General features: G+C 42.0%; 1 protein-coding gene across 1 annotated transcript in view; it reads right to left on the minus strand.

The window, feature by feature from the left end:
• Positions 1-25,822, minus strand: part of FNDC3B (fibronectin type III domain containing 3B) — a 354,613-nt gene that overhangs the window by 282,039 nt on the left and 46,752 nt on the right. The gene's annotated exons all lie outside the window — the stretch shown is intronic.

The following is a 25,822-nucleotide window of genomic DNA, read 5'->3' on the forward strand; positions in this document are numbered from 1 at the left end:
TAGCACTTCTACAGAGAACATGAATTGTAAAAAGAGCAAACTTAAAATTTTCAGTGGTCCCCACTTAATTGTGACACAATGGAAGAGAAAGCTCTTGCCTAGAATCTTATCCAATATGTAGAAAGTGGACCACTGTGTAGGACAGCAAATAAGAAGAATTTGTAATGAAACACACCACCTTCACTATACCACCATCCCTCGCAGATAATTATTTGAAATGTTACTAAAAATCAGATGAAAGCTTTATAATAACAAGTCTTATAATTCAGTTAATAGTAGCATCATGCTGTTTTACAAGGCAATAATCCAGTTCCTTAATGAATAAATGATAGGACCTAAAGTCAAGTAATTTATCACAGCAAAAGAAGACGATCTTTGTACAAATCCCCATGATCCTAATGCTAATCAAATTTATTTAATGCTTTTCATGCCAAAGCCTGTAGCACCTTAAAGACTAACACACGTATTGGAGCATAAGCTTTCGTGGGTGAATACCCACTTTGTCGGATGCATGGCATGACCGACGAAGTGGGTATTCACCCACGAAAGCTTATGCTCCAATACATCTGTTAGTCTATAAGGTGCCACGGGACTATTTGCCACTTTTACAGATCCAGACTAACACAGCTATCCCTCTGATACTTTCATGCCAAAGAATCCCAAAATGCTTACAAATGACTAATATACAGCATCAATAAAATTCAGGTAGGAAAACCTAGCAATTGTGGTGAAGTGTAGTAGCCAGGTAAGTAACTGGCACACATAGTGCTGAACAGCTCTGTGCAGAATAGAAATTTTGGGGGGGGAGAAAAAATAAAGGAAAACCTATTCACGTGGAGAGTGTTGTAGGATCTAATGTCTCCATGGAATAGACAGAACTTTGCCCTTTAAAGTTCAAGCTACAAGAGCCATACAACATAAATAGTGTGGAATTCAATTTATCTACTATAGGAAGGGTGAGAAGCTGAGTCAACCCTGCCGGGATTAGAACCTGTGGCTCCATGGAGTCTAGATATTTACAACCTGATACACAGACCACTAAGCCACTCCCTCTCCTGCTGCTAGTGTTTAAATTTAGATTTTTAAAAGCCATGTTTAAATGTAAATGGATGGGACACTGAAATATGCTCTCTCTTCACCATTATATACTTATTTACTTAGATCTGTTGAAAATGAGCCCATCCAGAGCTCAGCATTAAAATCCAGTCAGCTGCAGAGCAATCTAACGATCAGAGAATAAATCAGACCATGAGTGAATATTCTGATTAACTGAGACAGCCCACTTGTGTACTGAGAATGATTCAATTGCCTGTTTAAAACTCTGCACCCCCTTAAGCTGAATAGCGTTGAACCTTTCACTCTTATCATGTCAAGCATCTTTACACATAGAAAGTGATGGTGAACCAACCTACATCTCTTCTAAAACAAGTGTCCTGCTCAGCACCATTACCCTTCCTCTGGCATACATCTGTAAAGGCTATTTTAATGTAGCTGGTGCCAAATTTTGCATGATTCACATAGTTCTTTCTGATGTTCTCACTATCCTGAAAATACAGCTTTTCTAGTTGTCACTCCAAATTGATATAAATAGAGGGCATCTATTTCAAAATGACAGATTCTCCTCCTTTTATTGGAGACCCAATTATAGGACACAAATTCTCACCAAGTTGGAAGAGTAACATAACGTAACAAACAAAAGCGGACATATATCAACTATTGACCAGCTAAACAATAAGTCCATGTCTTTGTTTTTAAGTCTCATTCTAGGCCTGGGTCAAGCATTAGTGTGGGCCTATATCACAACCCTATACCATTTGCCCCACATATTGATTGTCCCACAGTGAACACACAAATAAAAAAGGAATCTGGAAACCAAATACCTCCCTGGCTCACAACATCAAGCACCATGATCCAACCCATCCATCATCTGCCAAAATCTCCTTGGCTCTGAAACGTAAAGCTGGCAGCTGATAAAGTCTTCTCTACTTGTCATGTGACCTACACAAGTCTGCTTGAGGCCTTGCACACCTTTCTTCACCAAGGCAGTTTTGCCAATTCTCCACAATTTTTACTACAAGTCTTGCAATATCCCAGGGGCTTCTTAAAGCCCCAGATCCTGGAGCCAGGAGGTTACATGAAAATCTCAGCTTTCATTTTTTTAAAATTTTCTAGCCCTCAGGATTGTGGAGAAAAGTTTGAAAACATGAACCCTACAAATTCAAAACCCAGAATATAATCAAACTCCAAAATTATTTAAAATCTCACAATTTTGGAGGTCCCACAATTCATCATTTTTAATCGCCGGGGATTGGCAATAGAACCAAGGCCCTGCAAAACCTAGCTGTAACCATTGTGTGTCCCGGTTGTACAGATCACTTAGCAAAAAACATGACTCTAGTTGTTTTCCAATTAAAGTGGATTAATTCATGCTAATTAATTCAGCTAATTGTATCCCTGGTCCATGAAGACTTGCATTGAGAGTTCATCAATCATACATAGAGGATAGCATCACAATAGTGAGCCTTCTCTGGCATTTACTGGCAAGCCAATCTAGAGCACATATGTCCTCAATTCATTCTCATTTTTTTAAGTGTATACATATAACTTCATGAAGGAGTTCTGAAAGGATTGCAACGCTGACAAGAGCCATTATAAACACATTAAAATGCATGTACAAATAAATGACAAATCCATCCAGTCTGAATCTGGAAGAGAGATTTTTTATCTCAAAATAATGCAACACCATTTTTATTTATTTAAACATAGATTGTAGTTTGAAACTATATTTTTCCATAGTAAATTTCCCTACTCCAGGCACAACCAACCAATGTGCTGACGTGTATTTGCTGAATGTCATTATTTAAAGGTTAGTAGTTACCTTCTCACTATGGCCATGTCTACACTATCCTTTTTTTTTTTTTCTTCAGAAAAGTTTCCTCCTATTGCCAATACTGGTGCAACTCCACCAATACTGGCAACACTAGTTGTTGACAAGGCACTGTTGGCCATCAGCATTTTCCAGCACAGTCATGTAGACCTGTTCTCTGCACGGTTAGATAGCATGCTGTTGAAATCGCTGGCAACCATAGGAACCTTCTTTACACTAGGTGGAAGTGCACCAGGTTTTTAACAATGGTGAGAAATTTTCACCAGAAAGCCTTATTGTAAATACAACAATTGAAGTCCCAATTGAAATTATACCATAGACTTTAATGTATCAAGCCCTAAAGTTTTAGAACCAGCTTCAGATACTGACCCATTAGGTTTCTCTTTCTGACTGATTCTTGATTAAAAAAAGGAAAATTTATTTTTCAAATTTGCCAACATCCTCCCCACGCCCCCATGCAACAGCTGCTCTCATACAACCAGTTTCATTAATTTGATTGTCATACACAGGTCAGTATGCAAGAACTGTGATCAACTTTGTCTCTAAGAAGTCAAGCATGTTACTTGCAAGAAAACTCCAGGCCCAGGGGCTGGGAAAACAAATTCCGAGTTCAAGACATGAGAACTTCTCTGCTTTCCTTAAAATATGAACTACCATAAACTAACCCAAAGCCTGAATCAAACAAAACCCCAACTTTTTTTAGGTTCTAAAAAGTTGAATAAATTTAAACTTTTAGAAAATATTTCCTGAGTGTCTGCATTCCCAAGGTTTGGCTGGAACAGGATACGGAAATACCACTATTCAGTGAGAGAGACTGTGTTTTTCCAAGCTAGTTATATCCAGGAAATACTAGAAATTTCATAAGGTTTTCAGCTCAGTTTCTTGACCAAGGAAGTAAGGATAAACATCCAAGCTTTTGGATGCTTCTCCACCCAAACTAAGCTTCCAAACCTTTTGATGTTTACTAGTCAATACTGTGAACCTGATCATAGAATATCAGGGTTGGAAGGGACCTCAGGAGGTCATCTAGTCCAACCCCCTGCTCAAAGCAGGGCCGATCCCCGTCTAAATCATCCCAGCCAGGGCTTTGTCAAGCCTGACCTTAAAAACTTCTAAGGAAGGAGATTCCACCACCTCCCTAGGTAACACATTCCAGTGTTTCACCACCCTCGTAGTGAAAAAGTTTTTCCTAATATCCAACCTAAATCTCCCCCACTGCAACTTGAGACCATTACTCCTTGTTCTGTCATCTGCTACCACTGAGAACAGTCTAGAGCCATCCTCTTTGGAACCCCCTTTCAGGTAGTTGAAAGCAACTATCAGATCCCCCCTCACTCTTTTCTTCTGAAGACTAAACATCCCCAGTTCCCTCAGCCTCTCCTCATAAAAGTCATGTGTTCCAGTCCCCTAATCATTTTTGTTGCCCTCCGCTGGACTCTTTCCAATTTATCCACATCCTTCTTGTAGTGTGGGGCCCAAAACTGGACACAGTACTCCAGATGAAGCCTCACCAATGTCCAATAGAGGGGCACGATCATGTCCCTCGACCTGATCTTCTACTTCGTAATGCAATGTCCTACCTCTCACAAAATAAGCTGATGATCCTTACGTTTCCTTATTGATTCAATATATGAATTTGTAATACATATACTAGTTGCATGTGACAACAGATGGAAACTGAAAAACACAGAAGAACAAAGTAGAACTATCCAAAACAAATTTCCATGTATGATGAATTAACGTGACCCAATTTGTTAAGACAGTTATCCTTAAATTCCAAGAGGAGTTTAAACATATTGAGACAGCCTAACGATCTAATTTTTCTTAGAAGGTTTTGACTTCACTTTAATTATGGTACAAGCCAAGATAATTCATGATATTTCCACCTTCTCTCTTTTACAAAACTAAAAAACCTCTTCCAGCTAAGGTAGACAGAATTCCAAAATGAGAACCTAGCAAAGTAATAGTTCTTCTAAATATTTAGCTTTATGAACTGGTTTCTATTAAAAAAAAAAAAAGGTTACCTATCTTTTGTAACTGTTCTTCTAGATGTGATGCTCATTCCATTCTAGGTGTGCGCACACCCACGTACGCGGCCATCAGAGATTTCTGCCTTGGTGATACCCGTAGGACTGGGTGTGTTCTATCAATGTAGAAGGCCAGCGCCAGTCTGATGTCCAGCGTATGCAACTGTGGTCCTCATCTGATTCATGAGGCTTTGGACAGAGTACCACTAAGTAAATGTCTTGGCCAGTGTGGAACTGCGAAACGACCTTGGTCAGAAAAGCCAGGTGCAGATGCAGCTGGACTTTGTCCTTATAGAAGACTGTATAAGGCGGCTCCGACGTGAGCACCCTGATCTCAGACACCTGCTGGGCCAAAGTTATAGCAACCAAGAATGAGACCTTCCAGAAGAGAAGCAGAAGGGAGCAGGAAGCTACGGGTTCGAGCAGCGGTGTGTGTGTGGTGGGGCGGGGGGGTGTACATGAGCTTTGAAAGCACAAGTTTCAGGTCCCACGGGGGGGACCAGGTCCTGGACATGCAGGTAAAGGCGCTCCAGACCCTTCAGGAAGCATGCTGTCATGGGATGGGCGAAGATTGACCTGCCCTGAAAAGGAGGACGGAACACCAAAATGGTCACCAGGTGTACCTTGACCAAAGACAATGACAAGCCCTGGAGCTAAAGATGCAACAAATAGTCCAGAATGTCCTGCAGTGGGGCTTCCTCTGTCCAAGGCCCAACATGTGAAGCGCTTCCACTTTGCCACACAGGTATCCCTGGTGGAAGGCTTCCTGCTGCCCAGCAGGACCTGTTGGACTGCAGCAGAGCACTCTCGCTCATCCATACTTAGCCACGAAGCAGCCACGCCTTCAGGTGCAGTGACGCCAGGTTTGAGTGCAGCAGACTGCCGTGGCTCTGGGACAGCAGATCTGGTCGGAGAGGTAACTGCAGCAGGTCGGCCACTGAAAGACTCGGCAGCATGCTGAACCAGTGGTGGCGAGGCCACTCTGTGGCTATGAGGATGACAGAAGCTTTGTCTTGCTTTACCTTTCACAGGACCCTGTGGATAAGCGGCACTGGCGGAACAGCATATGTCAGCGTTCCCGACCACAGAACCAAGAAGGCATCTGATAGGGATCTCTTGTCCCTGCCATGCAGAGAACAGAATACATGGCACTTTCTGTTCCATCTAGATGCAAACAGGTCCACCTGGGGAGTCCCCGACCTTTGGAAGATCAGGCTGACCACCTCTGGATGGAGGGACCATTCTTGGCGAGATGAAGAGGTCCTGCTGAGGTGACATGACAGAACACTGTTGGTTCCAGGTAGGTGGGTGCCCACCAGATGGATGGCATGCCGCATGCAAAAGTTCCAGAGGCTGAGCACCCCACGACACAGGACCAAAGACCTGGCACCACCCTGCATGTTGATGTAATACGTTGCAGCTATACTTTCCATGAGGACCTGCACAACCGTGTCTCTCAGGTGGGGCAAGAATGCTTCACAGATCAGGTGCACTGCCTTGAGCTCCCTGACATTGATATGAAGGGCTAGATCATGCTGCAGCCAGCGGCCCTGGGTGTTGAGCTCACCCGGGTGGGCCCCCCAGCGCAGGTCCGAAGCATCCGAGACCAGGGTGAGCGATGGTGCTGGGGACACAAAGGGAACTCCCTGCAGCACTGACTTGGGACCTAGCCACCAGTCCATGGACAAGAGGACATGATTCGGTACTGTGACCATTCGGTCCAGGGGGTGCCTACTGGGAACGTAAACCACTGTCAGCCACATCTGCAGGGGTCGCAAATGAAGCCGCGCATGACTGACCACGTACTTGCATGTTGCCATGTGGCCCATCAGCCACAGACATATGTAGGCCGTGGTGATCAGATGCCTCCTTATGTGGGCTATGAGATTCAACATGGCTTAAAAGCGTGCTTCCGGAAGGAAGGCCCTGTCTGACATGGAGTGAATAACCGATCCGATAAACTCTGTGCACTGGACCGGCATTAACATGGACTTCCCTATGTTTATTAACAGGCCCAGGTCGCTGCAGGTGGAGCACACTGGATCGAGGCTTCTTTGCACCTGCTCTGGAGACCTGCCCTGGATGAGCCAGTCATTGAGATACAGAAAGATCTGGACCCCCGACGTCTGAGGTAAGCTACTACTGGCACTACGCATTTCGTGAACACCCTGGGGACCGACGACAGGCCAAAGGGTAGCAATGTGAATTGGAAGTGGTGCCTGTCCCTATGAAATGCAGGAAACGTGTGTGTCCCAGGAATATGAAGACATAGAAGTAAGCATCCTTGAAATCAAGAACAGCATACCAGTCCCCTGGATCCAGGGAAGGGATAATGGAGGCCAGGGAGACCATGCAGAACTCCATCTTCTTGAGAGACTTGTTGAGGCCACGCAGGTCCAGGATGGGTCTGAGGCCCTCTTGGCCTTCAGGATTAGGAAGTATCAGGAATAGAATCCTCTTCCTTCCATTTCCCAAGGAACCACCTCCACAGACCCCAACTGCAGGAGCTTGTTGACCTCCTGAACCTGAAGTTGCTCATAAGAGGGGTCCCTGAAGAGAGACGGGAAAGCAGGGGGTCGGGAAGTAGGGGTATCCAAAAACTGCAGGGTATAGCCTCGAGCTACTATGTCCAGAACCCAATGGTCTGACGTAACCCACAACCAGGCCAGCTGGTACGGGAAAAATGGTTGAGGAAAGGATAGGCAGGATCCAGATGGATGACTGGGGTGTCGCTCTCGAGCACACCCTCAAAACGATCACTTCTGGCCCCCCGGGTGTTTAGTGGCTCCGGGCTAGGCTGGCAAGCGGGAGGAAGAAGGGCGGCAACGGCTAAACCCAGCATCCCTTCTTCTTGCAGATGCCTGATGGGCTTGCCAAGGTCTTGACGGCAGTGGAGGCCGGAATGGCTTTCTGGCAGACTGTGGGGGTATGCATGCCCAATGAGTGAAGGGTAGCCTTAGTGTCCTTCAACCCGTGTAGCCTGGCATCTGTCTGATCAGAGAACAGCCCAACTCCGTCAAAGGGGAGGTCCTGAATCGAGGTCTGCATCTCCTGGGAGAGGCCCACCGTCTGGAGCCAGGAACTGTGTCGCATGACCACAGCCAATGCGACCAACCTTGCCGCTGAGTCCCATGCCATTTGTAGAGAACATCTGGCTGCCGCAGTATATTCCTCTACCAGCGTGCCAAACTTTTGAGCCTGACCCTGAGGAAGGGATTCCGAGAACTTTTTAAGACTGTCCCAAAGATTACCATTATATCGGCCCAGCAGGGCCTGATGGTTTGCCACCTGGAATTGTAGGCTCGCTGTTGAATAAATTTTTCTGCCAAATAAATCGAGTTTTTTGACTTCTTTATTTTTTGGAGTGGAAGCGGTGGGGACCTGCTTGTCCTTTTCTTTGGCCACAGACACAACCAGCGAGCCCAGAGGTGGGTGAGTATAAAGGTAGTCAAAACCTTTGGCCAGGAAAAGTATTTTTTCTCTGCCCATTTCGAGCTGGGCGGGATGGAGGAGGGGGACTGCCACAGTGACTTGACAATCTTGAGGACCCCGTCGTTTATGGGCAAGGCAAACTGGGCAGGCGTGGAGGCCAAGAGGACATTGAAAAGGGTATCCTCCTGCTCCATCATCTCGTGCACTTCCAACCCCAAGTTCTTGGCCACCTGCTGGAGAAGGGCTTGATGCTCCCTAAAATCATCCCGGGCCTGCCTCATCCGGGGAAGATGAAGAAGACTTTGACTCCAGTGGAGGCACTGAGGCTCGGCTGCCGCAGGAGAAGGAGGTTTAGGGGTGGGTACGGGATCCTCTACCCTAACCTTGGAATGGACTTCCAGTACCAGACCCAGTGCCAGTAGGACCACTGGCTGTTGCTCCTACGCAGCCCCTGAGGAGTGATGTGAAGGGGGCATCGTCATCACGGGAACACTCCACGCTCCCCAATACAGCCACTGCGTTGGCCTTGCTGCCACTGCAGTGCCCTGGATGACGGAGCAGGCTCCAGGGCCCAATCCCATCGCTAAGACCAGGACGATGAGCTGAACTGGGCCTCTTCTGGCAACCAGGGAGGAGCCGTTGATGCCTGAGTCTGGTTGTGGCTAGCCATGATTGCTGGCCAGGCGTAACTGACAGCGACTGTACTGGGGAGAATGGTCTCGGTGCCTGGGAGACCGGCGTCAGGGGGAACGGTGCCGGGGGACCAGCAATAAGATGGGGAGTGTTCCCATGGTGACAGCGATCGGGACCGACATCTAGAGGGAAATCGGCGAGAGGGTGAACGATGCTGGTCATAGTATGGGGAGCATCGACTCCATGCTAGTCCAGGACAAGGAGCTTCCAGTCATCACTGTCCTGTTCCCGACGCCACTTGCTGATCACCACAGGTGTCAGACCTGAATATGGAAGATGCCTGTATGTAATTTCTTGTGATGTGGGACACCATTGCACACCAGTGTCCACATAGTACTTGCCAGGATGAGGATCATAATCCAAAGGCAAGGAAACCAAGACGACTAGAGACCTTCATCCTGTTGCAGCCTTCATCTGCTTGCAAAGCTATTGAGAGGAACTGTCTCTTCATCACCTGCTCTGCCACTGAGGACTTGCTAAGTGGGCAGAAAGAGGGGGAGGGAATTGTATCACTGGTCATCTGGAACCTCACCTTCCACACCATGCTACTTTAGATGACTCTGCCAGCAATGACAGAGACTCCTGATGGCATTGCTCTCAGGATCATGGCAACACACAAGCCGTTCCACCACATCAAGGTCACAATCCACTGGTGCATATTTCAAGGATTCCAGTATTTAGAGATCCAACAAAGACAACAGGAAACAGAGAAACGGGAGAGGAAAGAATGCACTGCAGTCTGACTCAACAATCCAGCTCCAACCCTTCCACTGGGAAACATCTCCCCCAACTGTGACAAGACATGTGGATTCCGGATTGGTCTCATTAGCCACCTGTGCATCCACCAGCAATAACTGACTATCACTTTACAGAAGACAATCACCCTCGAACTCTAAGGGATTGCTGACAAGGCAATCCCATATCTCTTCAAAGTGCTTTACAAACATTACCTAATTAATCCTCACAACCTCCCTGCAAGACAGGAAAGTAGGTACTATACTAATGTTACAGATAGAGAAACAGGGAAAGAAAATCTCAGTGACTTGCCCAAGGTAACCCAATGAGCAGAAAGCTGGAGGGCTCCAGCAGAGAGCTAGAGCTAGAATTCAAGAGCTCCTAGCTTCCAATCACGTTCTCAAACCACTAGATCATCCCATTTCTTAGATCACCACATATGAGTTTAAGATTGTACATTATTGCCACCATAGAAACCCAGAGATTGCCCACAAGAAGAGAAAAACAGAAGAGGATTGTTGCAGAACACTTCCTCCTCAATTACCTTTAATATGCATGGCTTTTAAACAATTGGTTTTTAAATTCTGCAAATTACTTCTCAAGATGAAGTGAACATGGTACTGTATTGTCCTAAGAAAGAAATCCAAACAACCAAATCTGGGTCCACCACACATACTGTTCCAAAATACCAGTTTTATCCAAAGAATTCTGCAACAAAAGTTGCTCTGCCTTTTTATCCCAAGACATCTATTGCCTTTAAAAAGTAATCATCCCGACTCACACTTCAGGATCCTGACTCTGCAAATGCAGTTGCACTTCCTGACCCACCCAGAGATGCTAGAAATAGCTTTTAGATAAGTACCGACAGTGACTAAAAAAGTAACATAATAGAATCTCAAATGAAAACAACTAAATCACTCTCATGGTAACAACTGAAGAAGATAATCTAGTTTGCTGTAATTCTCACATACATGCACATGATGGAAGGGGATTTTCTCCATTTTGAATGTGTACCTGAATGTTTTAAAAAAAGGAGTACTTGTGACACTTTTGTAAGCTTATGCTCAAATAAATTTGTTAGTCTCTAAGGTGCCACAAGTACTCCTTTTCTTTTGTGGATACAGACTAACACGGCTGCTACTCTGAAACCTGAATGTTTTAAGATACATATAGTTTACATATAATCTAACAGACTCTCCTTCCCCACCATTTACATTCCAGCAACACTAACCATCTTCCGCAGGAAGTTAATTCACATCCTTCCGATCTGCTCATTGCCAACACCTACCCAAAAGCAAAGTAGCCAAGGACAGCAAGGACATTGTAACTTCACAGGAAATCATCAGAGGCTATGTATATCATGCTGGCAAAACAGAGAAGTTAAGAGATAATATAAAAATAGGGCCAGGTCTACACTACAAACTTACAATGGTATAACGGCATTGCAAGGGCTGTGAAAATTCCAGACCCACGAGCGACATGGTTATACCGACCTAACCCCCGGTGTAGACAGTGCTCTGTCGATGGGAGGGCAGCAGCATTTTTAATGTAGACCTGACCTAAGTGTCTGATCCTAGGAGGTGATGAGCACCCTTACTTGCAAAGAGGCCAAACCTTGAAAGGTTCAGACCTCTGCTAAAGACCCCTGGAAGGTTCTCAGTGCTTATAAAGATTTGTCCCCTTAAAGTCATTGGACTTAATATGTGAGACGTGTTACCTGACACTTCATAAGAACTAAAAGAACTAGTACTCAAATGTTTCCAGAACTACATGCAGTAAGAAAAAAAGTAAATAAATAAAAAGGAGGCTTGGTAAGGGAAAAGTTCATTTTATTTCATTTTCCTGCATTGAACAGGCAATAACTGCAGTGCAAAGTATTCTTCCATAAAAAGGAATGTTTCCTTGGTACAGTTTAGTCCACTTCTAGAAAGCACGTCGGTTCTTTTAAATGTATGAGCATCAGTAGCACAGTAGTTCTGTCTTGCTAATTAGAGAAGTCAGATTCCCAACATGATGAGATTAGGGCTTTTCAACTGGGATGATTTTGAACTGCCTCTGCTGGAGAAAGAGAACTGAAAAGCGCATGTTAGGCACCCAGCCACTTCAAGTTTTCCCATTAGTAAGGCTTCTGACCTTCCTAAAGTGCTTCTTTTATGTGTTATTATTAATAATACTCAGCACCCGCATACTAGCTTCAAAGTGCTTTTACAAACCCCAGTGAACGAATCCAGTCAGCCTTTCAGATGTTGTTATTTAAAAACATATTTCACAAAATGTATCTAAATCAACATGTACAATGTGATTCTATTTTTATTCCAGGTGAACAGTATACTCCAGCTCTGCAGCAAGTGCAGCTGTATGCAAGAAAAACTCTTGCCATGGCTTGCCACTTGAATGCAAGCAGGAGTGGTGATAATTGTTCATGTAGGAAAAGCCTCTTGAGACATGAGCAGTACCTGGAGGTATGCACACAGCTGGCTGGTCAGGGAACAAGTAGTCTGGAATTTGTCTTCTCGTCTGATGTGTGTTCATTAGCCTAGTTAAATCACATCTGTCCGAAAGACAACTTAAACCTAAAAGCATTCTTTCTTTGTCTAATTGCAAACATGGTAGGTTAATCTGAAAGCAACCCAAGAGACAGACCTATTTGTAACAATTCATAAGTTTTAATTGGATTGGTTAGGATAAGACAGATCTTTGTGCCAAACTGATCTTCATCCCTTATTTCTTTTCAAAACAAATATAAAATGCAGGAATGTCTGATTGAAAAACTAACTGGCATTTTAGAAAATGGATGGCCATTGTTTCTCTACAACAGTGTCACAAATATCAGATTACCCAATCAGAACTGCCATGTAGAAAACACTCAGATAAATGAAAACAAGTGTTTAAGTTTAAAAATATATATACAAAATGCAGTTGGTTAAATGGTGTATTACAACTTTAAAACGGGATAATGGTTGGGATTGTCTAAAGGACCTACGTAGAGCTGGATGGTGGACAGCAATTCCTTTCCCACAATAATTTTTGAAGTTTGTTTGTTTTTTCCCCACATTGGAACAAAAAATAAAACCTTTTGAACATTTTCGCAAAATGTAATTTTGTCAAAACCTCCAATTTTTTTTTATTTAAAAAGTCAGTTTTCAGTTCGGGCCTGTCTTTCTCACTGGAAAGTCCAACCTGAACCTCAGAAACTTTCCCCTCAGAGACTTCATCAAAATCAATACATTATTAAGTAGCATATTTCAACAAAAACAACAAAAGTTTAATCAAAAATATTCCAACCAGCTCTACACCTGACTTTGGACCACCAGTCCCTCTGACTCCCATTGAAAATCAATGGGAGTTGTGCTCCTAAATCAGTTAGGTGCTTTTGAAAATCCCACCCTCGAAGTCTAATCCAACAGCGACTTCAATGTGGCAGCACTCACACAAGTGCAGAATTAGGGCCAGAGTCGGCATTATTAATGAATTAAGCCTCCTGTATTTGGGAAAGAATCATTTTCCAGTTCAATCTCATGTACTGTATGGAGAATAGGTTACTAGGTGCAGTAGAAATGGGCCTAAATCAGCAACTTGACGCCTAACTTTGAATTTCGGAAAAGGGGTGAAGGAGCAAAATCTGTTTTAAATTTGCAGTTTTGGCCCATCTCTGATCTAAATAGGTTACACCATTCTATCCCTGGGAAGAGAATTTTAATTTACTCAGTGAAACTTTACAAAAACCACAGGTGCTAAACACTATTCTAATTTCTAGCCCAGCAAAAAAAAGTCAATTTTGTGCACAATATCATTTTTGAGAATCAATTTTTCCAGTCTAATGTTTGCACTATTTCATTTATTGAAGCCAAAGTAATTAGAAAAGAACCTGACATTCAATAAGTCAATTATACGGGAAGGAGGCACAGAGAACATCCAACATGTTGTTAACTAGCTGCAAATATCATGAATACAACAGCATAACAGGAAAGGAGACGTTTAAGAATGAGGAGATTAGTTTAAATGGCATTATACTATGAGGCAACTAAAACTAATCAATGTATGATACCTCTGACGAAGTACCAGAACAAAGTCAGCAGGCTGGTACGCAGAGGAGTCCTTAATCATTAAAGAAATAATGCAACTCTGCTAGCCTTTTTCCATGTTGTTTTCTATTGTCCCAAGATACCTTGTGCAGTGTTGAAAATTTACAAACATTCTTCCTGGTGTGTGTGTGGCCCTACACAATTAACATGCCAAAAAGGGATATGAACTCAGATAAAACACAATGGCATCAAATTCATTCACATCCATGAGCTACACCAGGAGCAAATCTGACCTAATAAAATCAATTAAGATCTATAATGAGAACACCTGAACAAAATAACCCATGGATGCACCGCATTCCATTTGTGTGGATAGTATTATAGCTAAATTACCCTGCTTTTCTGAAAAATCAGTTACTTTATAGATACACCGTTGCTCTGTGAAATGAAAACAGTGCTTAATGGACACTGTCATTCAAACTGTCATAAGCTTATATCACTGAAATTACTGATAGCCAAACTACAAATAAAACTTTAGGCTATTTTACGAGAATTTTTTTCTTTACCTGTTTATAAATGTCTTCTAGGAGCTAAAAATATTTAGTCTTTCCTTGCCTATTGTATCCCTTCTCCTTCTCCCAAACAAGAGCATCTTTCTTCCTCCTTTTCTAATGGTCACAGGATGCACCATACCGCCTCTTTAAATAAAGACACCAGGCGGACCTAACACCAGGTGGACCTACCACAGCAGTGGCTATCGGTGGTTGCTGGATTTTCAAATATTTTGTGGAGCTTAACAAATTATAACAGTTTTAAGATTGACTCGGGATCAAATTTACCTTTTTGGCATGTCCCTTTAAATTTCTGCCAAATGATTATTTTATAAAGGTAAAAACATGCATACATTTCATAACCTTGCATGTGACTTCCCTCAAACATGGATATTCATCAGCTTCCTCTCTCCCTGCTCCCTGAATAAAAACCATTTGAAGAACAAGAACAATGTCTATTGGCAAGATTGTGGCCAGCTTCCACACAAGTTCACAAGATGAAAGGGGTAAGAGCATATTGAACCATATCCACAACCCCTCTGCTCTTCTGAACTATTACAAACCACCCCAAAGAGCGCAGGAAAGATTCAGGATCATCCTATTCTGCAGCTTATCGCTAAAGAGCTGGCAAGCCACAGAAGGAAGAGTGCTGTGCCACTGGGGGCCGTCCACTGAAGTCAATAAGGCATAAAGTTGAGCAGGGCCTTAGGTCAGCAGTTCTCAACCAGGGGGCTGCAAGCTGGTTTCAGGGGGACACAGGGCCCTGCGGCTGAAGCGTGAGGCCCCAAGGCCCCACGGGGCTGAAACCAGGAGCAGAGCCATGGGGAGCACCAGCACCACCTGCAGGGCTGAAGTCAGAAACGGAGCTGCAGGGCCGGAGCTGCAAGGCCGAAGCTGCATGCCTCAAACCCCAGTGCCCTGCGTGGCTGAAGCCAGGAATGGAGCCGTGGGGCTGAAGCTCCGAACCCTGGCACTCCCCCCAGATCTAAAGCCAAGAGCCCCGGGGCCCTGCGGAGCAGAAGCCCCAAGCCCACCTCACCCTGCAGCTGAGCCCTGAGGGCCCCAATACACACATGGTGGCTGAAGGCAGGAGCCCTGAGGTCCCCCCACTGGGCTCTGGAGTTTTACTATACTATGAGTATACAACATACTATACAACTTTAGTATACAACATACTATAGTATGTTGGGGGGGGTGTCTCAGAAAGAAAAAGGTTGAGAATCCCTGCCTTAGGCTATCTGTATCACAGACAAGCATGTTTCTCACATGTAATATTCATATGAAGACCTGAAGGCAGATATGGTACATGCTTCATCTAAATTTTTTTAAGCCCACAGCTAGTGTCTGAAAAGTATTTAGGGTCACAGATTAATGTCACAGTTCAGCGATGCAGAGTCCTCCCCTCCGACCTTACCCTCCTCCCCAGTAAAACTGGTTTGTTAAGACCATGAAAGCATTTCTTGTCTCATTTAAATTATTAATATTCTGTATTATCACACAAAAATGTCAAAGGTAAGCCAGTCATAATTCATCTACAGTAATTGATTTCAGTCTATTGACATGGATCAATTTAACTAAAAAGCTACTTTCCCCCCACAAGATTTAAATGTTTATGTACATCTCCAGCAAACAAGCAACAGAAAATAAATACAGCAGATTCCATTAACAACTTGCTTTCAGCACACCTTTTCGCAAGGCAGTCTTCTTTAACTTTAGCTATTTACTGTTAGTCTGGCCCCCTAGTTGAAGTGGTATTGACAGTGAGTAGTACATTGTATTATTGTGGGAAACCACTTCACACAAATCTCCCATTCAAACCAGGGATTGAACAATAGGCATTCACATAGAGAACCTGGAACAGCTACTGGAATGGAGCACCTCTGTATAGTAGCTGGTGGAATTTCTATCACTGGAAATGTCGAACCACTGTAAACGTCACATTCTCAGGCTCTAATTGCCTGGATTTCAGAATAAAACAAAGCAAATACCTTCCAATATCAGGAGGGAAAAACAGGATAGATAAAACATCCTCTTGTGCTGCCTCAGTTTGGTACAACAGAGAGCAAAATGCTCCAATAACTTCTTTGATTTTCTGAGTTATTTATAGAAAAAAGTGTACAAAATGGTACAACACAGAAAGATGCAATGCCTTTTGGTGGCTTTATGTATGTTTGAGGTGGACTAAAACACCACCACTTAACAGGCAGTAATTATGTATTCAGATGAAAATAATAAAAAGATAGATATCTCCTCATGGCAAAAAGAGCAATCCACTGGATCTTAAGAGGAAAAGCAAACCACTCAGCTTTTTCATATTAATTACAACTGTAAAATGTCAGACTATTAAAAATAATGATGCTTGAAAACCAATAACAAAAGGGTAGTTACTGAACACTTTTTACTAATAAAATGTGAAGTTGAAGAAATAAGGCTGAATTTGATCTCACTCCAGTTTTACGTGACTGCAATGCCAATGACTACACTGGAGTTAGTCCTGATTTACAACAGTATGCGAAGTTCCGGGAATGAGCGCTCACAGCTACAATCCAGACTGGAGATAGATCAGCAATTTTTCAAAAGGCAACAATCTAAAATTCTACCAATGAATCTCCAGAGTTGAATAATAAGGTCATAACTTGGTCAGATGATGCTCCTCTGGATGACACTTTCAAAGAGACAGTACACTTGCAGATATCTGAAGTAGTTTCTAAAACAAAATAATTTTGGACTTCAAATTGCCCTACAACAGAGCTGGAAGAGACCTATTATATTAAGTCTATGATTTTGCAAAAGCAAGACTGAACCCTCAAATCCTGCTGTGTACTGAACCCTCAACCCCTGATGTGTAACGTATCAGATAGCAAACTGACGCAATTGTAAACCAGACCTGAGCCAAAATATGGTCATTATCACACAAGACCTCTGATTTTTTTACTTACAAATAATTGCAATCATCCGATGTGTAATAAAACACTTCATGAAGAAAATCTAGTAATAAACTAACCTAGTAATAAACTAACCTATGTATGTAAACTGCGGAACATCTAAGTCTCACTGAAGTTAGCACGAGTCAAATTGGGCTCCTTAATTGTAAAAACATTAGGACAAGGACCAAGTTTTACTTGTCTGTACAGCACCAAGCACAACGATGAATAAATGAGAACAGTCTTACCAGCATCTAGGCAATCTTGTAGGTTAGTAATGCAGCCCATGGGCCTGATTCTTAAAGGCCTCTTATACTGCCAGAGCAATTTAAAGCAGCCTCAGTGTAAATGAGAATCAGGCCGTAGGTATATCCGAGGTATAACTAGAACGTTTTGCTAGAAAGAGCAACTATATAGCACCAGTTCTCTTCCCACCTATCTCCATTCCCTTTTTAAACTGGCATTATTTTATCTCTGAATCTACCCTTCTCTTGCAAAGCTAATTCAGCACATCTGGCTGCAGGGTCTCCTGTCAGTCACCTCCAGAGGCGCTGATTCATCAGAGCAGTGGGAGTCAGAGGTAGCTGTTGTCAGCAAAACTAAATTAGTACTGTTCCTGGTGATAAGAAGTACGGCCAATTACTAGACAAGTTTTTATATTAAACTAGAAAATGACTCCACTTTAAAAAAAATAATACACAAAACCCAGCACTGTTGGCCGAAATGCAGTCCGGGTGGCACTGAGCCAGGGGAAACAGATGCTCTTCCCTCAGTATGCCCAGTATGCATTCAGGAGCAACATTCCCAATAAGTGGGAGTTATTGGTTAATAAGTTATGAATAACTCTTTGTAAATTAAGATTTTCTTAATATTCCAGCTTTGGGATTTACTGCAACTTTCAAGGTAAAGAGGACATGAAGAGGCACCAAAGTCTTAAAAAAAAAGCAGCAGCAAAAAGAAGGAAGTCAGCAGAATTTATGCAAACCCTTTTTCAAGTATTGAAAAATGGCTGAAAAGCTCCAGAAAGGTCACTTGAGCTCCACTACACAAACCAAAATGATCAATTCATAGCACATTATTTTCAGAGCGTCTGGACAACTATCTTCTTGAGCAAAGTTTTCAAAAAAGGTACGAAAGGGGATTTAAAAAAAAATTTAAAAAATCAGTTTCTACTACAGAAATGCCCAGAGGCCCCAAGTGAAACCAGGGCCCTATTGCGCAAGGCTCTGTAGAAACAGAGTAAAAGTCATTGCCACAAAGAGCTTATGGTCTAATTTAAGACAGCAGCTGTAACAAACATTCAAAAGGAAAAAGGAAGAGACGATGCAAGAAACCTTAACAACATGCTTCTAGAGAGGCCGCCTATATACACAGCTGGATGGTTTGGAGACAGTTAATTTATAAAAACAAACAATAATAAATTATCAAATATAAACACACAAGATAAATAACTGAAGTTCATACTTGCTGTCTACCTACGATATCACTTGGCAGTATCATGTAGGCATCGCAGTCAAAATGGCTTCTGAAGAAAGATTTGACGTAGGGTGGGTTAGCTACTTTATGGATCAGTTGGAATCAGGCATTCCAGGCCTGAAGAGAGGCACGGAAGAAAGTGCAAAGCTAAGGACAAGAAACCTGTTTTAATGTAATGGAGACAAATAAGGGAAGAATTCTGAGAAATACAGGGCAATAATGAGAGGTTCAAAGCGAACTACTCTTTGGACTAACTTCATCCCTAAACTTTACTGACTTCACCACAGTGACACCAGGGATGAATGTGACTCCTAATTTTTAATAAAAGCTACAAACAAGTAACTGTGAAGGATGTATGAGATGGTTATGCAGCTCTTGGTTGACTATTTTCAGTCTTTATTTCCCCAATAATACCCAGCTCTAATGCATTCAAATTAAATGCTTTAAAATAAAATTATTCATACGCATATTTAATCTTAAGTCTACACCTCTGGGGCAGACTTATGCCGTTTGGGTTGTTCATAGTATGCATTCCAATGAATGGATTCCATAAAAAAAAAAAAAAAAAGATGGCTATAACTGTCTAGCTTCATGCAACAGGCATATCCCCAATTTCACTTTTATTTAGGATACTTAGGGGTATATTTTCACAGGTGTGTATGGGAGAACAGGGTGTAGGAATGTGTGATTTGCATTAAAATCCCTGAGAATCTTGCAGTTAAAGCTCTGCTGTATTCTTGAGAGCTGTCCAGTAAGTATTACTTAAGATGAAAGCTCGCTTTTGCATGAGGGAGGCAGCTCTATGGATCCTACTGTAAATGGCAATGTTGACGGGGTCAGGGGAATGAGAGCTTCATTGGAATTGCTGCAGAATATTTTTCCCCACCCCATTCTGTTTTCTCCCTCCTAGAGGATAATATTGTATACACTTCACAGGGCAAGTTCTCCCTGAAAAGAGAGAAATGCTTTCAAGTCTGCAGAAAACTATACATGCCTGCATGTGTTTAGTGTATATATCAGCACCTCTTTGTAATTCTACTCAGCAAAGAAACTGCTTGGAATAAACTGCATTAACAACAATTTAAAAAAAAAAAAAGCCTACTCTTTATATAAATTGCTTCCATGAAGCGCAATATAATTAATTTTTAAAATGCCAAAATGAAATCATCTTTTAATTGTGTGTTTTATATAAGTGAGACACTTAATTATATTAACAGGCATCCTAGGCCAATAACAGGGCACTTAATTTATGTTCGATCCTTTTTTTTCTCCAGCTCAAATACCATCCTAATATCTTTAATATTGTCATAGCAACCTAATATTCTCATGAAACAGCAGGGAACTGTAAACTTCCCTGTCTTCCTATTGTAGGGAGGATATTTCTTTCAGCCCTCCTGCTGAAAAGCCTTTCATACCACAACTATACAAGACTCTTCTTTCCACACTCCCATCTATCACCACTGATTATTAGTAAAGAAATTTACCATCTTCTCAGGTTAACTTAACAGTTACAAATAACCAGAAAGCCTGCCACAGCATAAAACAAAGGCTCATGTATTATACAGTCCTAGGGATGTGCTAGCTGAAAGGACACGGAAATTAATCATGGATAATCTTCAAATGAATGGCAAGTACAGTCCATTTCAGACAAAGGTTCAAAAGTCTTGACATTTATTGAGACTTCTCAAGTCCGCAAGCCTGAGGTGAGAAATTTCTTGAGACCAGACTGTCTCACCGGATTTCTGTCTCAGACAAAAATGCCATAGCACATGCTTTCCTGCAGCATTTTAGTGATTCTGGTTCTAGTCCAACTAGAACTCACAAGTGCAAATGTATGAGAAAATAGGGGAGAATAATTCTGAACATTTAAGAGTCTCTAAAACTGTGGCTAGAAATCAGCACAAGAAATAGGCAAAGATTTGGCTGGGGTGCGAAAGTGGGGAAAATGATGTGGTAAAAAATAAAAAGTAAGCTGTTTTTGAGGCCAGTGAGTAGGTAGGAATGATGCACAATTCCACCATAATTCCAGCAATCAGAGAGAGTCAGATGTTGAAGCTCTTCAAAAAAGAGTTCAGAACAACTTAGAGTTGGCCTCAGCAATGAGACACAAGGTACTTAAAGCTGTTGTTTTACTTGTGCAACAATACTGAGAAAATCTATTAGGAAGTTTTTGTTTTCTGCAATGTCTTACATAATGTACGAATGACTTCCCTCAATTTTCCCCACTTCACCATGTTTAATCTCTCTCTCTCTCTCTCATCTTCAACATTTTCTGGACATATACATCACTTTGCACAGCACAGAAAAAATCTGAGCAGATCCCGATGGAGTGAAAGACCTTATTCTAGATCCATGTCTTTTTTGAAGGAGTTCTTCCACTTCAGCACTCCACAGCTTTAAAGCAAACAGTAGTGATTAGTGACTTTCAGTACCACCAAAGTTCCATCTCTTTTGGACCAAAACTATAAGGATTCTCTGTTGACATGTGAGGTTCTGGAGAGTGTCACTTCTAACAGCAAATGAGGACATCTTGGCAGCAGCTTCTCTTTAGACAATTGGAGCAGAAGCTGAAGGAACATGGGCAGAAACAGATTCTGTCAAGGGAGTTTACTTGGAGTCATGGAGCCAACCTGAAGCCATTTACTATAATAAAATCAAACTAACTTAATTCTGGAGCACTTTTTCAAAGTGGCGTGTTGAAATGTAGTTGTGTTTTGCAAATCTACATCACAAGAGGCCATTTTGATCTTGATGAATAATGGAAAAGGCATATATTCTGCTGCCTTCTAAAATCCAGAAAGGATATTGCCCATGTACATATCTATAAGTCTGTGTAGGCAAGCAGGAGACTGTCACATTTGTACCACAAATAGAAGCGTACACCCTATCTCCTCCAGCATTCACACTCTTAACCCCTACATGAACACACTTGTTTGACAGCACAGAGCAGAAAAACATGCAGATTTTTTTACTAACAATGTGAAGAATATATCAACAAACAGAACCCTAGTCCATTAAACCATGCATCTCCAAGCTCTACTCTCTCTCATATCTGGAGAATAAGCTGAGTCCTACCCTTCTTGGCAAACTTCTGGTTTGGGGGCAGGGTGGATGTTGTTCTTTTGTTATTAACAACTCTTTTCCTACAGCATTTCTGAGATGTTGTTTTCATTTCCAGTATAAAAATCAAACAATATTATCTGATCACTCAACTATAACACATCCCTCAGTTATTTTTCTCATGCATATCAAGTCTATTCAAGAAATCTAACATAAAGACTCTTAACAGCAGTTATTCAAGCAAATGGAAAAACACAACTCTTAAGTCACCCGTGTGTGTGTTTTTCGTTTTTTTTCCCCCAAATCTGCTGATGACTATGTAAGCACTGCATGGTGTTCCAGGGAAACCCTCCAAACCTCTGTAGACAGCTGTACAACATCTCATCCCCCACTCTTAATGTTCACTAAGGAAATTTCCTCATCCTTAATGAATTCTGACCAATATTTTCCACTGCCTGAGAAAAGCCCTGTGGTCAAAACTTCACATCTAATCTTGCTTTGTGTTCCTAGTTACTGACTTTATCAAAAACCCATTATGTATATTCTAAATCATGGACTTTGGGGTATACATCTTTTTCTGAAGATCATAAAACTATTGTCAAACAGCGTAGCCAGAGCAAAACATTCCACTTACTACAGAAAACGGGTTAGATCAGCTCATGCATAATTATGAATCCTGCAGCCTTTCAAGAAGTATTCCTTGTTCACTGTAGTTTTAAAGAGAAAATAGTACACTGAAAATCCTATTTATTCAAAAGCTAACTCTCTGAAATTCAACACCATGACAAGTCACTTCACCTCAATGCTCTCTCTGTCCAGGGAAGAAGAAAACAGATTTCATGATCATTTAAAAGAGAAGCCTGAATATTGTGTATCTTTTGTCTTTGAATCTGAATTCCTGTTGCTGAGAAGGCAGCTGAAAGCTTTCTATGTTTTTATGTTGCTGTTAGTTTTAAGACTCCCATCTCAAAGAATACTTTGTGAAAAAATAATGAATGAGATAATGGTGTACCTAAAATGGTCTCTCTACCGTATTTTTAATAAGAATGCTTTGATATATACATCAAGAATATCGCCTTTGTACATTTGTCACATTGGTTAAAAAAGAAATTACCAACAAAGTGGCTTTTCTTGTTTGTGACAAACACTTGTGTGTTGATCCTGTTATTTGACAGTTGTCCCGAGAAAGCAATTGCCTCGGTCTTATCAAACCAAAAGGAAGTTACAGAATGCGTGTCCAACTGCATTAGAGTTTCACCATAAGTGGTGAAGTATTTCTTGGTGGTAAGTGGCTTACAATATTCTTGGAGATTAATGGAGGAGACAGAGCACAATTGCAGGGCCTTGGTGATCCTCACTAAGAGCAACCACACTCCGGGTGCTAAGACAGCAGAATTTTTAGACTAGCCCATGAAATGAAAACTTGTCATCGTAATTGCTCTTCTCCACAAATAGGACCCCGACAGTGTTACATTAGAGAGGACCATCACTGGAAAAAGAGTGAAACACTGGAAGTGTAGTTCAAAGCAGGACACTGGATGTCAGGCCTTCTATATTCCAGTCCTACATTTGCCACCAACTTATTATTTGTATTCCAGCAGCACCTCGCTGCTCAACATACTGGGCACCATACAAACAGTAAGAGACAGTTCCTGTCACAAACAGCATACAATCTAAATGGACATCAGAGATGTGGGGGGAGGGGAAGGGTTATAACACACACAATCCTTGCAAACCACTGTTTGCACTGCTTGTTAGTTCCACAAGTTGTCCTGTTTTGGTTTTTCCAACGAGTCTGTGGGGTGTTCTTTATTTTAATATACAGATATTATATTTATTACACAGCATGGGAGGAGAGATATGTCAATGACAGGAGGGAGAGAAGAGAGACGCATGGAGGGCAGGTAGAGTGAGATTGTACTGGGCTGAAGCAAGCAGCCAATTAGAGAAGGAGAATGTCTAGAGTGAAAACTATAGAGTCTGATGACACTATCAGATACAAAAATCGCTGATGAAACTGCTGGTGCACCTGCTCCTGCTGCATCTCTGGCTGGCTTCACCCTGAAGTTGCTTTCTCAAGACAACATGGGGTCAAGGAGAAGGGTATATGGACCCTAGTGCCCATGGATTGGGAGGGTGGTCTCACTGCACAGGTCTGGGTATGGTTTGCTGCTTGCCTTTAGATAAGTCAATTTAAGGTCTCCATGCCTCAGTTTACTCATCAGTAAAACTGATATAATTATACTTGCTGTCATCACAGGATTAATTAGAAGACTTAATTAATGTTTGAAAAATAGGTTTGAGATTAGAAAGTGACATGTGAGAGACATTCAAAGTACTATTAAATAAAATCTCTTATTTTCCTCTCTGATTTTCCATAATTTAGCCTGAAAAAAAAACTCTGTAGCCTGTTAAAAGTCCCCTTCATATTTTACACAAAGCACATCTGTACATCAGAAATCATTACATAGCATTCACATCAGAGAACCAAGCGTACTTAGGATTCAGCTCTTGAACAGTGGCCCCTGGCACATACCAAAGATTCCAAATCATATTTTGACATCAGTATTAACACTCTCAAAGTTGGGTTTCTGTTTTAACATGTTACAGTGTATACCAATCCCAAAATGCAACCTCCGAGTTTCAAAACGTAGTTTCAGGAAGGGTTTTAAGAAAAGATTTCAAAAGCATGATCCTCCTGCTTCTAAAAAGCACAGCTCAGCTATAAGCCCTCCTACTTTGCAAATTCCTCTATTCCTTATCACAAGGAAGACAGCAAAAGGAACAAAACCCTTTGTGAAGGTCTCACCTCATGATTACACTGGCCTCTGTCTGCAGAGTTTGACAACAAGCTGCTACATCGATGCTGTTAACAATAACTCTCACAGAGGTCTATGGGTAGAGGAATCCCTTTTTAGAATACTGTTGCTGAAAACAAGTGCAAAGGAAAAGTTATGGTATGTAAATTAAAGTGCACAACAGAATGAGAACGTACTGATGGGACTAAGCCCTTGTTAGAAACGTCCTTTCGGAAAAAGCGTAGGCACATTCATAAGGGAAGAAGAATTCTGGCTTAAATTCACAAGAGAAAGCACCCACAAAATTAGGCGTGCAAAGGCATTTCCTCTACAGGAAGTTGCAAGCACCTCCCTGCCACACCTGGGGCTGACTCCAAAGGTAAGCCACTGTAATATGAGTGAACCATGAAAGGAAAGAGAAAGAAAGAGCAGCAGCAATAAACACACTGGAGTTTTATGTTGCATCTTGTCCTTTATGTTCAAACAGATCACAGACAGTCACTTAGAACTTACTCATAAGAAAGAAGTCTATTGTGAACATAATGAATCTTTTTACCATCACACACAGAAGTAAAATATGCACAGCTGAGTGTGGAAACAGGGAAGGTTTTGCATTGGCATGACACTCCCAACTAAAGGACTGGGTTCCATGGAAAATAAACTACTTCTTTTATTAGCACCACATTCAAACTTTTCTTCCTCATCAAAAATAATTTTTAAAAAATCCAGCAACTAAATAATGACAAAATAAGTTTAGGCTTAGGCTTGAAACTAGACAAAAGTTTCTAACCATCAGAGGAGTGAAATTCTGCAACAGTCTTCCAAGTAGAGCAGAGGGGGGAACCTAACTGTCTTCAAGACTGAGCTTGATGATATGATGAAAATGACTACAATGGCATGTAGCCAATCTGCAGCTGTTATCTCCAATGGCTGGTGATGGGACACTAGATGCGGAGGGCTCCAAGTTACTACAGAGAATTCTTCCCCAGTGACTAGCTATTGGGTCTTGCCGAAATGCTCAGGGTCCAACTGACCACTGAAAGAATTTTCTCTGGGGTCAGATTGACAGAGACCCTGGGGGGGGGGGGGGTAGAGGGGAGGTTTGCCTTCCTCTGCAGCATCGGGCACAGGTCGCTTGCCAGTTTAAACTAATGTAAATGGTGGATTCTCTGTAATTTAAAGTATTTAAATCATTATTTGAAGACCTTGTAACA

This window comes from Lepidochelys olivacea (genome assembly GCF_965140295.1).
Source record: "Lepidochelys olivacea isolate rLepOli2 genome assembly, chromosome: 9".
Lineage (NCBI taxonomy): Eukaryota > Metazoa > Chordata > Testudines > Cheloniidae > Lepidochelys > Lepidochelys olivacea.